The following is a 15,997-nucleotide window of genomic DNA, read 5'->3' on the forward strand; positions in this document are numbered from 1 at the left end:
CTTCAGACGTAGATACATATGTCTATCTACCTTCACACGTAGATACATATGTCTATCTACCTTCACACGTAGATATATATGTCCATCTACCTTCACACGTAGATACATATGTCCATCTACCTTCACACGTAGATACATATGTCTATCTACCTTCACACGTAGACATATATGTCCATCTACCTTCACACGTAGACATATATATCCATCTACCTTGACACGTAGACATATATGTCCATGTATCTGAGTGGTCAGTTACATACATACGCTTGGTCCTTCCTAAAAACATAGATATATATGTTTATTACCTACGAGGGCGAACATATCTGAATTCATATTTTTCATCCGATGCCCTAGGGCAAAATACCACTTTGTCATGATGACGTCACGTCATGAACAATGCTATGACGTCACGTTTCTTCTGTGACGTTGCGTTCTACATGCGGCGACGGCGGGTAGACAGCCTATGTTTGAAAGTAGATTTTGGGTTATTTTCCTCAATTTGACAACTTCGGTAATAAACAGAATATTATATTCGTGCCCATATCATACTATGTTTACGACACTCGTGCCTAAATATCGGTATATCCCTCGCTCTCGCTCGGGAAATACCACCATTTAGGCACTCGTGTCGTAAACATAGTATGATATGGACACTCATATAATATCCTCTCTATATATAGGCCTGCACATGTAGGTCCGTGTGCGCAGCTACATACAAACTCATATTCCTTCCAGAATGCATGGATCTATGTGTCTATCTGCCTAAAAATGTGGATCTGTGTGGCCAGTTCTATACGCATGTTCTCTCCTCTTGAAAGTTTTATGGAGAGATACATGCTCTTAACACAGATGAATTCCCTTATGTAGACAGGGATATACATTTCAATCTCTTAACACAGGTATGATACCTCTTGTAGACATGGCTATTATGTCAATCTCTTAACACAGGTGTGTTACCTTCTGTAAACATGGATATATATGTCAAGCTCTTAACACAGGTATGCTGCCTCATGTAGACATGGATATATATGTCAAGCTCTTAACACAGGTATGCTACCTCATGTAGACATGGATATATATGTCAAGCTCTTAACACATGAATGTTCCTTCATGTAGATATGGGTATATATATGTCAAGCTCTTAACACAGGTATGCTACCTCATGTAGATATGGATATATATGTCAAGCTCTTAACACATGAATGTTCCTTCATGTAGACATGGATATATATGTCAAGCTCTTAACACAGGTATGCTACATCTTGTAGACATGGGTATATATGTCAAGCTCTTAACACATGTATGTTCCCTCTTGTAGACATGGGTATATATGTCAAGCTCTTAACACATGTATGTTCCCTTATGTAGACATGGGTATATATGTAAAGCTCTTAACACATGTATGTTCCCTCTTGTAGACATGGGTATATATGTCAAGATCTTAACACATGTATGTTCCCTTATGTAGACATGGGTATATATGTCAAGCTCTTAACACAGGTATGTTCCCTCATGTAGACATGGATATATATGTCAAGCTCTTAACACATGTATGTTCCCTCTTGTAGACATGGATATATATGTTAAGCTCTTAACACATGTATGTTCCCTCATGTAGACATGGATATATATGTCAAGATCTTAACACATGTATGTTCCCTCTTGTAGACATGGATATATATGTCAAGCTCTTAACACATGTATGTTCCCTCCAACAACGTAGGTATATATGTCAAGCTCTTAACACAGGTGTGTTTTCTCCTGTCGACATGGATATATATGACAAGCTCTTAAAACACGTGTGTTCCCTCCTGTAGACATAGCTATACGTGACAAGCTATACCACAAGTATGTTTTGATGGCAATATGTTGTATATCGTTCCTAATGGATTGAGAAATGATGCAGTTCTCTGGACACATTCATGTGTGGGAAAATGAATTCTTACATTTTATCCAAATACGGCAAATACAGGGCGTCATAGTAATATCAATATTTCCTCCTATAATATCACTTCCGCGACCAATTTCAAAAGCACAAACGTATGTTACGAAAACCTGGTGGCAATGTCTTTACATCGACACTCTTAAAAAATATCTAGCTATAATAGGGGAAATTACAAATTCTGAGAACAGATATAAGAGTTTTTTTTATCCGAATTTCCTACCGTCCCCTTGCCTGCTTTAAGCTCGTGTGTGTAACACGTGCAGTTGTACTGCTGCCGGCCCATCGTTGTGGGACTGAGTAAAAGGGGTCGTGTACAGGCATGAATTAGTGGGATTCTGTCGGTAGATTCACATTGAAAATTGAACGACATCTTTCAGTAAGTAGTTTGAACTTAACTAGGAATATAATATGTCATTCATTGTTAAGTAATATCGACTTGGTAGTGAACAGAAATCACCACCTTCTACTTGGAACGCACTTGGTGTTTAGTAAACTAATTTAGTTGTCAATAGCAACACGTGTCCCCCGTGGAAAGTACGGGAAACTGATCAATGATATATGCTGTGTCTATTCTAACGTTTGCTTTACCTCAGCTGAAATCATAGACCGATGCATCCATTTCTCCATCTATCCATCTATCCTTCACTGTTAGCAATGTTCATGTAATAATATTTGTTGCGTTTAAAGCACTATTGCTCTTGGAGAGAAGAAACACAGATCAATTCACATCGTGAGGGATAATTACTTCGACTGGACTAACTTTATAACAGGAAAGGCTTATAACCAGTAGCATAAACGATCACTCATATGTGCGTGATTTAGTCTCACACAAGTTTCATTTAATTTACTGGAACATTGTGAGCATGTGGGAAAGTGCTCATTTGATGTTATCCTTAGGGTCAGATAACAACAGAGGATCAAATGACACATTTGCATTTTATCTAACGTTGGTTATTTAATCGTGTATGAGGGATGTGATGCAGCCTCGATGTTTGTCCGTGTTAATCGTTCTAACATAATGGGTGACACCCCCTCAATGCCCGCGTACCCTCACCGGGCGCACTGGCATCTCACTAACGCGGTGTCGTAATTTTGGTATGTTTTGGCTTATTTCGGTATGAAGACAATTCGCTATAGCAACCTAGCGTGCCGTCCCACCCATCTCCTCCCGATACCAGTAATAATAAACAACGTGAGTAAACATGACAGTAGTGTTGGGATCGACTATAGTTGTTGATAGTCTGCGAGTTTTCACGTTCCCCATGTACATGCACTGACAATAGTTGTTAATTGTTGTTTGCAGGAATCTGCATCCACCCTCATTACCCGTCTCCCGCCACCAGTTTCCCCACCCTCCCCCGCCCGCCTGCGGACCAGCTTGTGTGCCTCCCTCCCCGCCATAGATATGAGACGTGATGGTTTTGGGTGGGGGACAGCACATTTTACACGTCCCAAATAGTAGTGGTAGCACTGCTTACACTCTCTAAATGCTACCTCTTGTGATGATAATAATAATAATACTAAACTTAAAGATAATAATAATAGACCGACCACCCAAACTCTGAAACACAATAGTAATAACACTAGGACCACCCATATCTTCTCTCTGTTGCATTATATATTTTATCTGAAAAACATGATAACACTAATTTAACAATGTGTATGCTTATATAGCTCCAATAAACAAGGAGTATGATCAGTGAACTAACATTATTATCCCGGTCAGTGGATGAGCGCGCACTCTACATTTATTCTGAGATTTGTTGGAAACATACCGTGCCAGGGAAATGCATGGCAAATAAACTGGTTACTTTCCACGTTGAACCAAATACTTTGTAATGTTACCACAGATAAATGTACTGAATATAAAAGCAAAACGTTGTTACATTCTTGCTGAAGGCGGGATCTTCACGTTCACAAATCAGCGATATACGTGACTTTTGAAGTTGAGTAATTTTGCATGTGAGGCTAAGGTAGCTTGTGCAAGTGAGCTGTGGAGACGACTTCTGTTTATCTAATGACGCCATTCTCGACAACTACACACAAAACTGTCGCCATGTCCTACAGCTGGTGTTCTGTTGCAATTATCTGCTGACCGACCAGTATCCTATAGATTTGTTGCCGACACCGGGACGAGAGATAGAAGAGCGCTGCTGAGGTGGATCTACACACCAACAAGTGGGACTCATCAGCTTTCTCGTCTTTACATACACAGAATTTACTGTTATCAAAATAATAAATGTGAGGACGTATATATACATTTTTAACTACTGTTATACATATGGCGGAGACACATAGGTAGCGTTGGCCACACTTTAGGGCGTGGTGTAAGGGCATTAGTATTTGCACATTATAGGAATACGATGTACTTCTGAAAGGTTATTACTTCGCCTGTGCGTCACTAAGGTCAATCAATATCTACATATAATTACTAACATTATTTATCCCCCCCCCAAATAAAACATAATGAAACAATACGACAAAGATTAATTAATGTTAACAAGATTGCTTGAATATGATTCAGATTGTGATTGAGAGTCGACCACTAGACGCTCTTATCCATGATCAACGTGGCATTCCTTTCTTGTTTCAATACAGATTTAAGTCAGAGATCGATAAATGTTTAGTAAAATCCAAGGAGACGAAGCGCAGACGTGTCATGTAGTACGAGAAAGCTCGTTTAGGTGAAGGGAACACTTTCAAACAGCAATACAAATTTACAGCCTATCAAAAGCAGATATATCATTTTGACCGAATTTAGCATAGACAAGGGAATTATACAAAGTAAAGAAATGAATAAGATGAATTGTTAGAAATGACAACTGAAACTATTATTGTTATTAACAGCTAACGTATTTGTATTTGTGATTTTAGTTGTAATGACGCAAATGGCAACATTCATTCAAATGTTTACAGGGTTAAGAATTCGATTTCATGTTTCAATGTCATGGTAAATGTCTTTAAAACAAAGGCATTACCAAATAAAAAGACTGAAAAAATCCATGAATATATATTTACGAAAGGTTAAAAGTTATATCTTCCTTTATTTTTGTCAAGCAATACCTTTTTTGTTTGATTATCTTACACCATTGCCGATATTTCAATCTGTCCTCTGATGTTTGTGGTACAATTTGTTTTGGTGTAATTGACTTGTTTGGACCCACTATAACATAGATAAGATAGATAATTATTTTATTAGAGTCTCACCTCATCTGGTACATTTTGTAGGCATACAAGATATTAATAAACGCATATATTACATAAAATACCACGAGCCACTCCATTTGGAGTTATGAGAGACTTTAGAAACATAACAGTGTACATGTATGTGTGTGTGTATATATATATATATTTATAATGGCATCGTGATAATATTGATAACAAACACTTTGTCAGTTGTTGCGTGTAATAATTGTTATTACATTATTAAATAATTTTACTTTGTTACATGGACCCATAGATTAAATCTTAAAATTATTCTTTATTTCGTACAAAACGTGTCATTAGCTTTGTATGAGAATTCATTGTTTCACATTTTTATATACAGACTCAATATGTATCATACGTTGGAAAGTTTTGTTGTTTTACTTTAGCCTAATCAATTAATTCATCCATGACAAGCTCAGCAAACAGCAAAATTTGTATGCCTCTTTCTTATTTTGATATTGTCTCAATACAATCGATATATACATTTGGGATAGAATTTTCCGCAAGAGCAAACTAAATACGATCATGAGTTGTGAGAAGATTGAGAATTTGAAATTGATCATTTCTGGTAAATGTACACATATGAAATGGGGCTGGGTGTACACATGTCGTCTCTCATTTCAGCTGTCACTATCGTATTGAAGGGCTTTCAGTACAACCAGCCAGAGCGTCCCGCGCGCACACTGTATTTTTCATTAAGAACGCATTACATTTTACTGGTTTGTTTTCTGAAGATCTGTGTTGATGATACAGTCCTCACAATTAAGTTTTGTAAGAGCATATTTCAGCAGTGTTCAATGTCACTGCAGTTGCTCCGTTGTAGCGACACAAATATAATATCAAGACAGTCTTTCTTAGAATTGATAGAGATATTAGGATTTCAAACATTCACTACGGTTTTGTTTTCTCTGTTTGCTCAATGGTTGCAAATGTATATATGTTTGGAGAATATCCACATTCTGTATTTTATGATGGTTATGTGAACATGTTTTCTTCACTTATGCGAAACTGCCGACTTGTTGTGCATTCACCACATTTGTGTTGACAATTTAGTTAACACAGTAGTGGCATCTAAACAGGGACATCCGTAAAGCCGATATCTCCCTTCCCGCTACACCATTTATGTCGATAGAAACAAGACGGATTACCATATATATATATGGAAACATTATCACACACTTTTTACTATCCTGTTGGATTCAAAATTCAATCTGCAAACCCACCTTCATTCAATTTCTTTTAGTTGTATTCAGAAAATATATTTTGCCTTCATTCGTAGACCATTGCGTCGTCATATGTATATTTTCACGATAAAGACTAATTGTAGCGTTTGTTTATTTGTTGTTCATTACAGAGACAGGGCATGATCACGCGCTTCAATTGTCAATCTTTTAAAAACCTGTATCTGAAATTTATATTGAGAGTAAAACATGTTTCATGACAATGTAGTTTCAACATATTGAAGTGCTGGACTTCTTATGTTTGTTTCATGTGATTTCAAGAGATGTTCAGGACAAATTTACTTATTTGTTTGTTTGTACATGTAATTTGATGGATATCTACATCAAATCATCAACACATAAAAGACGTAATTTGCGTGTGAATGGCCATATTTCCAACATGAACCCTTCAAAAATCTCTGCATATACTAAATGAATGATTCACAACAAGCAACTGTAGGTTAGTTTGATCTGAAAGACACTGGTTGTTGATGAATTTACAACGTGTGCACTGAAGGTGTACAACTGTAACACACATCGAACGCATATCTGCCCAGCCAACTCTAGCCCTCATACAGTCTACAGACAAGTCAGCTGGACAATTACGTCAATATAACCCCACATTTTGTAAAATAACACCAAAATTAGTTTCAAACAAAATCATGTACTACTTTTTAAGATCCTTTATATTAATAAGTTTGCCATCCTGTATAAAAAAATTAAATGATATATAAACAATTCATTGTTGTTAGATTAAACAGTTAGGTTGGCACAGAAATATGAAGGCTAACTGGTTCTGCATGTATATGTATGGAAGGTTTGCAGTGAACAAAATACTCACTTCAGGAGCACCTGGCAGTAATTCTACCATCCACATTGGCCAAACAATACTGATTGCTCAACTCTCCAACATATATGTGAAACTGTGGATCCTTACTTGTGAGTTACAAACTGTGTGCCCGCCAATAAACCATACATCTAAATATTGCAACAGAAATCTATCTTTGGCTCAATATACCGTAAATGTTTCTTAAAAAAGAAATTCCCTCTTTGTTTAAAAGAAACTTCGACCAATGTCGAGAACAGTAGCGCAATCTCCTTTACTGAAATATGTGCACCAAAATAGCCTATACTTACCAGGTAATCCTCCACGCTCGTACCGGAGCAGGTGTAGAAAGCAGGCGAGTGGTCACCACAGATATCGTCAACACAGTTGGCAATAACGAGGGTACAGCCGGAGCGGCCAATCATATCTACCAGTTTAGTTTGAAGCAATTACTAGTTACCTCCCCGTTATACAGCTGCGCATACAAATGGGGATCAGGGAAAACAATTGTATAATTGTGAAATCTAAAACGAATATTGTATATTTCGAAGCAGACCGTTTCAGCCTAAATAAAGTTAAGTGACATATCGCAAAACCAGACTAAAAAATTTTAAATCAACTTTGGCGTCCTGAAAACCAAATTAAAATTATTTGCTATCCTGAAACAGGATTAATTTCCTGTGGATTTCCTGAGTTCGGACACTAATTTCTGAACAAACCTCATATTCCAAATTATTTTAAGGACATACATTAACACATTTCAATGTTATATTGATATGGCATGGCTAGAATGAACAAACCGCAGATGATTATTTGAACTGACCAATATGAAAATACCCTGCCTACCAAATGGTGAAATAGTTCACCACATCACTTACATACCAATGAAACATATCACATCACAACATGTGTACAGTAGAATGATAGATAACATGTCCCAGTAAAATGATATAAACATAACCGACGTCCAGTGATTGGATATAAACATAAGCGATGTCCAGGGTACAATTACATATGTACACTAGGAGCTGACTGTGGTACAATCACACAGCTACACTAGGATCTGACTGTGGTACAATCACACAGCTACACTAGGAGCTGACTGTGGTACAATCATACAGCTGCACTAGGAGTTGACTGTGGTACAATCACACAGCTGCACCAGGAGCTGACTGTGGTACAATCACACAGCTACACTAGGAGCTGAGTGTGGGACAATCACACAGCTACACCAGGAGCTGACTGTGTTACAATCAAACAGCTACACCAGGAGCTGACTGTGGTAAATCAAACAGCTACATCAGGAGCTGACTGTGGTACAATCACACAAATACACTAGGAGCTGACTGTGGTACAATCACACAACTACACTAGGAGCTGAGTGTGGTACAATCACACAACTACACTAGGAGCTGGGTGTGGTGCAATCACACAACTACACTAGGAGCTGAGTGTGGTACAATCACACAACTACACTAGGAGCTGACTGTGGTACAATCACACAGCTACACTACACTGAGGAGGACAATGACAGTAGGAGGAGTGTGGTACATCACACAGCAACGCTAGGAGCTGAGTGTGGTCACACAACTAATCACACACAACTACACTAGGAGCTGACTGTGGTACAATCACACAACTACACTAGGAGCTGAGTGTGGTACAATCACACAACTACACTAGGGGCTGACTGTGGTACAATCACACAACTACACTAGGAGCCGACTGTGGTACAATCACACAGCTACACTAGGAGCTGACTGTGGTACAATCACACAGCTACACTAGGAGCTGACTGTGGTACAATCACACAACTACACTAGGAGCCGACTGTGGTACAATCACACAACTACACTAGGAGTAGACTGTGGTACAATCACACAACTACACTAGGAGCTGACTGTGGTACAATCATACAACTACACTAGGAGTAGACTGTGGTACAATCACACAACTACACTAGGAGCTGACTGTGGTACAATCACACAACTACACTAGGAGCTGACTGTGGTACAATCGCACAACTACACTAGGAGCCGACTGTGGTACAATCACACAACTACACTACGAGTAGACTGTGGTACAATCACACAACTACACTAGGAGCTGACTGTGGTACAATCACACAACTACACTAGGAGTTGACTGTGGTACAATCACACAGCAACGCTAGGAGCTGAGTGTGGTACAATCATACAGCTACACTAGGGGCTAGTCGTGGTAAGAGCTGATTATGGTGTACATTGTACGTTGTACCTTGATATAGTTTCACTGGGAAGTGAGTGTGGTACAATCATGAAGCTATACATTTTGACACTTATGTTCCACTTGGATCCCCGTACCAGGAACTCACACTTTCGCCACGTAAAGGGACGATCTGAACAAATGTCGTTTGATTGTCTCTCCTCATCAATCGTTGTGAACTTCAGGAAAAGCAGCAGATAACCATCAGAAACTTATCGAACAGGAAAACTATACAATGCTTTTTCGTTTGGTGGTACTTCGAGGAGAGACGCTAAAGCCAATGTACTCCAATCGATTCATAGTCAGCTGTCAAGGACAATAACATGAGAGTAAATGTTTCTCAATAACATGCATCTTTTCCAATAACAGCCACATCCATGCCCTTCGCACCCAACCCAAAGTCCGTCCTCTGCTTCGCTTCATCCCACCCGTTCGTTGTTCTATACCGAGCAATGAGAAGCAACTGCGTATAATAGAAGCGGCCTAAGAATACACCCCTGTGTTATCTGGTGTCTTCTGTACAAATATTTGTGTGGTGGGGATGTTCATATCATGTGGCTGATGTTTGAGCAAGCGGTTGTCCTCTGTTAAGTCCGATAATGGTGAAATGTACAACTACCGCACACATCCACAGCAGCGTTACAGCAGCAACTGGGAGGGGCAAGTGTCAGTGCTGCTTTAAATCCTACATTGGTGATATCAACAATGTCACAAATATACTCCAACCAAACAAGAATAGCTGTATACAGGCCAGTTAAAAACAACTGATACATCTCCATTGATACACGAGTTAATCATTGTATCTACTCCAGACAGTGTATTTCTGATGTTTTGTCATTTGCCTCACGTACATGCCACCATGACCGCCATTGTCACATTCAGATTAGTTCCTCCAGTACCTCACGTTACATTATCGCCCCATGCCCCCCTAATGTATTTCATACACAACACTTCAATATATCAAAGAAACATCCTAATGTACACTAAGAAATATTCACAATATTAATATATTCCATCAAGTCAGTCTATCCGTACACTGTACACACCCATTTACCTCAGCTAGTTTAATGCCACCTACCCGACTGAGAAAATACCCCTCGACCTCGCTACCCTCCCTTTTGATCTGAAAACCAATAGGATGTTATCGTAATGGATTTTTTTCAGGATGAAAAAATGCCGTGGAAATTTAAACAGCCCTGTATATAATGGGGTACATGATACGAACACTTTGCTTGGAGAGGACCGAAGATGGAGGATGTTTTTCTTTGATACTTATCTAGGAACTAGATATATTAGGTTTCACACCTGAAAATGACACGTTAAATTACTGTGTAATTTACTTAAGCTTTATGAACTGTAAATATATCTGCACGTTTTCCTCGATATTTTGAAAATATCTTCCGTTTATGATCAAGTAACTGTTTCATGTCTATATTCACATGTTTTTTCAGCATATATCCATTCAATACATGATATATTTTTTATTATATAGATCCACCCAAAGACACAGCCAAGCTCGACCCCCACCTGCGACCTCCACGAGATGCAGCTATCCCCCCACGAGCCTCACAACCAGCCTATACCTAAACCTCACCCCTTCACTCCGCCCTGTCCCACGTTCTCCGCCAGATCTATTCCTGTCGACAGTGCAGCTCGTGTATTGGTGTAATCCTAATTTCGTCGACATACAAAGTCATGGTAATGGACTTCCGATGGTGAAATTACAAATGCAAACACATCCATAATGCTATCATAACTATCAAATAATTTACTCGCCCTATTTAATGAGGAAAATATGTATAATTGCTTGACTAGCAAATAATTTGCAAATATCCCCTATTATCGTCTGACAACAGCATCCCTGAAACGTGGACAAATGAAGGGGATTTAGATTGGTCTCCCATATCCACGCTGTCTGTCGTAGCTTGCCTCCCCTACTTCCAGTGTGCATTACTTTGACCACTCATCTACCTACTGCTTCTGTAGACCAGCCATCAGGGCATTGCTTATCGCGTTGCTGCTTAGTGCTGTTTAGTCATTAAAACTCACGTTATCTTTTACACCGAGTTATTGTCATATCTTTCAGCATCTAATACCCGGCGGTTATATATGCTGCAACTCCCATATTCATCATATGACGTAAACAGTTTAGCCATTTCATCCAAACTAACCACCCCATCGCCGACATCATCATCATCATCATCATCATCATCATCATCATCATCATCATCATCATCATCATCATCATCATCATCATCATCATCATCAATATCAGCCTGGTGTACCTGATACATCTAACATACTCTGTGGTCTCTCGCTAATATTGTCACCCGTACACCTTTCATTTATCAGAGCTGGACAGGAGAGCGTGTCTGTCAGCAACTGTGTGGCCTGCTGTCAGTATAAGAGTAGAAGCAAAATGCTGGATGACCACACCAGAACATGTCACTCGCCGGACCCAGCTGCCCGTTGAAACTACTGGTGTTTGTGTCGGACAGCATTTATTTTCTTTGCAAATAGAATAGGTCCCCCTGCCTCCCATGCTGCTGCTGCCACACTGACGTTGAAAGCCATGAATGAGAGACATGTCTTGGTTTACATGTTTCTTTCTTTCTACACGCGGTCAGTTTTCAGGTCATCTATAGTTTATGTAACTTTTGTTATCAACCCATTCTCTAACAATATCCATGTCCAATTTCATGTCAACCCGCCCCTACAACCCTGACAGCCTTTTTCTTCAATTTATTGTCAACCCGCCCCTACAACCCTGACAGCCTTTTCTTCAATTTATTGTCAACCCGCCCCTACAACCCTGACAGCCTTTTCTTCAATTTATTGTCAACCCGCCCCTACAACCCTGACAGCCTTTTTCTTCAATTTATTGTCAACCCGCCCCTACAACCCTGACAGCTTTTCTTCAATTTATTGTCATCCCACCCCTACAACCCTGACAACCTTCTTGTTCAGTTTCCAGTCAACCCGCCCTGACAACCTTCTTGTTCAGTTTCCAGTCAACCCGCCCTGACAACCCTGATAACCTTCTTGTTCAGTTTCCAGTCAACCCGCCCTGACAACCCTGACAACCTTCTTGTTCAGTTTCCAGTCAACCCGCCCTGACAACCCTGACAACCTTCTTGTTCAGTTTCCAGTCAACCCGCCCTGACAATCCTGACAACCTTCTTGTTCAGTTTCCAGTCAACCCGTACTAACAACCCTGACAACCTTCTTGTTCAGTTTCCAGTCAACTCGTACTAATAACCCTGACCGCCCTCTTGTTGACACAAGGTGTTGACAGAATGTTTTGCAAACTGCTTGCAAAAACCTTTCATTTGCCTCAGATGTTTCGTGCATGCATGGTATGGCATCATGATAAACGGTCGACGGAAAATGTTGCAAAGATGTTTTCATGGCATGTAATAAAGGGATGGCAGAAACGGTTGAAAGAAACAGAAAGACATCCTGTAAACCCTACATTGTCTATACGTTGAATCACGACTTATCACGCCAGGGACTGCATCAAAGATGGGGAATATAACATAACCTTATACTTCCTTTGCATGCAGAAATGAGGTGAACATAATGTTAAACACGATACCAAATGTGAACAAAGTGAACAAGCCAAACATGAGTGTTGGCGTGCACCCAGTGCTCAACCCATGTGTTAATGGAGAGTGTTGACATTTAACTTACTCACTTTTGTAACTCGTAATTATCTACAAATCTGTCACTCCCTCTTAGCTCAATAACCCGTCCTTGTTAGCTAGCGTAGTGACCACGCCCTGCTGTAGGCCCGTACGTTTGTCCCCTGTTCCGATGGACACCAAACAGAAGGTGCAAATCAAGTGCTTTGTTCCCACACACCGTCTGACAATCTCCTTTCTCTCATTTTGTGTGCTTAATATTCAATAGGTGTTCTGTTGATTGTACCCCGCACTCTCTGACAGTTATATGATATTACAGTCAGTGATATGTATACACAGTGTGGCAGGGGTTATATGGCCAGATTGAAGCGCTAGTACAATAGTATATCTGTCTGCTTGATGTGAGAGTAGAAGAGGTCATCTCATTAGTACAGAATCACTCTGCACCTGTAAAGTAAGGTAATTTGCTGTAACGTAAACGCAGCAGATTGTATAAAACCTCAATTTTGAAGAATTTGTATTTTGTACGTCAGTTAGATATACAGCCTTCGTGGTTGTGTGGGTAGAAAGCAGTAAATCGGTGCTTCGATCCCTGATCAACAGACGTTAAAAGATGGTGCTCGTTGATACCCTACGTCCGGAATAAGGAGTCAGAACAAAGAGCGGTCGGCTGGGAGTGTGCCCCCTTCAGTTGTAGCATGGTGTTTCTGCGGGATAACACTATAAAGCCGGTATAAGGTGGGACTCTCATACATACAGAGAGAGAGGAAGAGAGAGGAGGGGAGAGTTTAAGATCGTCTCTTGTCACAGTTTGTCACTGTTGAGTTACAGACCATTGATGAATGATGAACTATGGTGCCATGCCATTGACACCGCCCATTTATAGGCACCGATACAGAACAGAGTTTTATTCTTAAATCACGTACAGTGATATAGAGCAAACATACATACATTTTCTAAAATTTACTTTGGATCAAATGGTTTCAAATAAAACATTGCTAGGCCATCTTTTATAATTATATCTACTAGTTGCCATTCTCCTCAGTAAAGGCACATGAGAACAATTCATTAGAGAATTAATATTTTGTATAGCTGGATATTTAGAGTTATAGTTAGGAAGATATTTGTGTCTCAGATTTTGTAAAGATGGACATTGAAGTAGAAAATGAAATTCATTTCCAAAGCAAGTATTACATAAAATACAAATTCTTTGTGAATTTTCAGTTTATTTTGCCATCTACCTTGGTTGGTAATCTGTGGTTTGAAGTCCTTATGTATACAATTAATTTGGCTAAATTATATGGTAACTGTAACAAGTATCCGTCAATACGGGGGTTGTTTTTATACATAACATACTATTTACCCTTTGATGATTCCTTTCCCGATTCATTCCATTTTGATGACATTGGTCTAACAAAATTAATTTAACCAAGGTATGCTTGGGAACGACGATAGGTAAGATAGTCTGTTGTCAACTTCATTGTCACTGTGCAGCTATAGGACCGATATTCAGATCCCTTTGATTAATACCTTAGTCCAATCTCTCAACAAGCATACACCCTTCACTGCTTCATTGCACGTTTGTCTCGGTACGTCCAGGACAGCGACAATACTGGTGTTGCGTTAAGTTGAATCATTTTGTAACGCATGCAAAAATACCTGAAATTTATCGGATTGAACAAACTAGCATTGGATCCATCCCCGTCAAGTTTGTAAACATTTGTCATTCCTGTGAAAACGTTGGTGACTTGGCCGCCATCACTCTTCCCCCGCACCTGCCTTACGTGTTTGTTTGTTAGTTTTCTGTCGACCTCTAAATGCCTGAAATTCTCTCAAATTAGATCCTAAGACTAATAAAACAAAAACTTCGATTTTCTTAAATTGCTTTGTCTGCTTTCTTAAACACAGACATGTCAGTGTCGACGACTTGTGGCCATTGTCAGATGTAAATATTGTACACTCCCATTAAAAAAAGGCTCTTAGGCTTAGTTTCTATGAATTATTTATTCTGGCAAATTAGCTAAAAGTTAAGCTGTCTGACTGAAAGGTTATAGTAGAGTCTACAGATTCAGTCAGTTGTTGTACTTTTACTTCGAATTGGAATGCTGATTGAATTCCGTTTATCTTCGGATTGCTTCAGAACTATCTTAACGTTAGTTATAGTTGCCCGCACTGATTGAGGTAGGTGGTAGATACTCTCGCTACAGTCATGTAGTTGCCTGCACTGATTGAGGTAGGTGGTAGATACTCTCGCTACAGTCATGTAGTTGCCCGCACTGATTTAGGTAGGTGGTAGATATTCTCGCTACAGTCATGTAGTTGCCCGCACTGATTTCGGTAGGTGGAACATATTCTCGCTACAGTCATGTAGTTGCCCGCACTGATTGAGGTAGGTGGTAGATACTCTCGCTACAGTCATGTAGTTGCCCGCACTGATTGAGGTAGGTGATAGATTATCTCGCTACAGTCATGTAGTTGCCCGCACTGATTTAGGTAGGTGGTAGATTATCTCGCTACAGTCATGTAGTTGCCCACACTGATTGAGGTAGGTGGTAGATACTCTCGCTACAGTCATGTAGTTGCCCACACTGATTGAGGTAGGTGGTAGATACTCTCGCTACAGTCATGTAGTTGCCCGCACTGATTTAGGTAGGTGGTAGATATTCTCGCTACAGTCATGTAGTTGCCCGCACTGATTTAGGTAGGTGGTAGATTATCTCGCTACAGTCATGTAGTTGCCCGCACTGATTTAGGTAGGTGGTAGATATTCTCGCTACAGTCATGTAGTTGCCCGCACTGATTTAGGTAGGTGGCAGATACTCTCGCTGCAGTGATGTAGTTGCCCACACTGATTGAGGTAGGTGGTAGATATTCTCGCTACAGTCATGTAGTTGCCCGCACTGATTTAGGTAGG

This window comes from Haliotis rubra, unplaced genomic scaffold, assembly GCF_003918875.1.
Source record: "Haliotis rubra isolate DU_JTF1 unplaced genomic scaffold, ASM391887v1 Scf356, whole genome shotgun sequence".
NCBI lineage: Eukaryota > Metazoa > Mollusca > Gastropoda > Lepetellida > Haliotidae > Haliotis > Haliotis rubra.